We start from the raw sequence: 1,812 nt of genomic DNA on the forward strand, positions 1-1,812 counted from the left end.
AACTCCTGACCTCGTTTTCCACCCGCCTTGGCCTCCCAAAGTGCTGGGATTACAGGTGTGAGCTATCGTGCCTGGCCGGGGATCAGAGTTTTTAAGGATAATTTGATGAGTGAGGGGTGGCGTCAGTGATTCGGGAGTGCTGATTGGGTCGGAGATGACATCATACGCTGTCCTCTTGTGCTGAATCAGTTCGTGAATGGAGGCCACAAAATCAGATGAGCCAGTTGATCAATCTGGGTGGTGCCAGCTGGTCCATCAAGTGCAGAGTATACAAAATGTCTCAAGCAGTGATCTTAGGTTTTACAATAGTGTTGTTATCCCCAGGAGCAATTTGCGGAGGGTCAGAATCTTGTAGACTCCAGCTGCATGACTCCTAAACCATAATTTCTAATCTTTTGACTAATTTGTTAGTTCTACGAAGACAGTCTAGTTCCCAGGCAAGAAGGGAGTTTGTTTTGGGAAAGAGCTGTTAACATCTTTGCTTCAAACTATAAACTAAGTTATTCCCAAAGTTAGTTCAGCCTACCGCCAGGGATGAACAAGGACAGCTTGGAAGTTAGAAGCAAGATGGAGCTGGTTGGGTTAGATCTCTTCTACTGCCTCAGTTATACTTTTGCAATGGTGGTTTCAGAATTCTGAAGAAAAAGTATGAGTATTTGTCTTAATAGATACCGCACCTACACAATGATATCATCTATGCAATGATATCAAAATTTTAGATCTTTGCCAATTTAGTAGGTGAATTTATCATATCCTGTGGTAATCTGGATTTGCATTTATCTTATTATTATAGGAGAAGTTGATCTCTTTTCATATATTTGAAAGTAATTTGTTCCTTAAAAAAACTCTTAGAACTAACAGTCCGGGCGCAGTGGCTCATGCCTGTAATCCCAGCACTTTCGGAGGCCAAGGCAGGTGGATCACCTGAGGTCAGGAGTTCAAAACCAGCCTGACCGACATGGAGAAACCCTGTCTCTACTAAAAATACAAAATTAGCTGTGTGTGGTGGCGCACGCCTGTAATCCCAGCTACTCAGGAGGCTGAAGCAGGAGAATCGCTTGAACCCGGGAGGTGGAGGCTGTGGTGAGCCAAGATAGTGCCATTGCACTCTAGCTTGGGCAACAAGAGCGAAACTCTGTCTCAAGAACAAAACAAAACAAAAAAAACCTCTTAGAACTAATAAATGAGTTCAGGAAGGTTTTAGGATATATGATCAATATACAAAAATCAGTTGTATTTCTATACAGTAGCAATGAACAAACTGAAAATGAAATTAAGAAAAGAATTCTACTTATAACAGATTCCAAAAGAATAAAATAATGTTGAAGGTAATTAAAGGCCAAAATAAGTTAAAAAGCATCTTATGTTCATGAATCGAAAGACAAATTCGTGGAGACAAATTATATTGATGCCTAGGACTGGGGGGAATGGGGAATTGAGGGGTGATGGCTAAGAAGTACACGATTTCTGAAACTGCCTTTGCAAAATCACTTAAATGGTTACCAGACATTATTCTAGAGGTCACAAGATTAGCAACTTCCCCAATTATTCCTGTAAATAACATCACTATTGTAGAGCCTAAGATTGGCCTTTTGAAATGTCTTTCCAGGGTTTGCATTTTTTACTACTAGATGGCCCCACCCAGGCCCATGACTCAGCCAGTCCCGGGACACCCACCAAGAAGCCGACTCAGACATAAGAATCATTTTCCATACCCCTGTGGTTGAATCCTCAACTAATCATCAGCACCTATACCCTAACTCCCTGCCCACCGAACTATCTTTTTTTTTTTTTTTTTTTTTTGAGACGGAG

This window comes from Mandrillus leucophaeus, unplaced genomic scaffold (assembly GCF_000951045.1).
Source record: "Mandrillus leucophaeus isolate KB7577 unplaced genomic scaffold, Mleu.le_1.0 Scaffold152, whole genome shotgun sequence".
In the NCBI taxonomy this organism is placed as follows: domain Eukaryota; kingdom Metazoa; phylum Chordata; class Mammalia; order Primates; family Cercopithecidae; genus Mandrillus; species Mandrillus leucophaeus.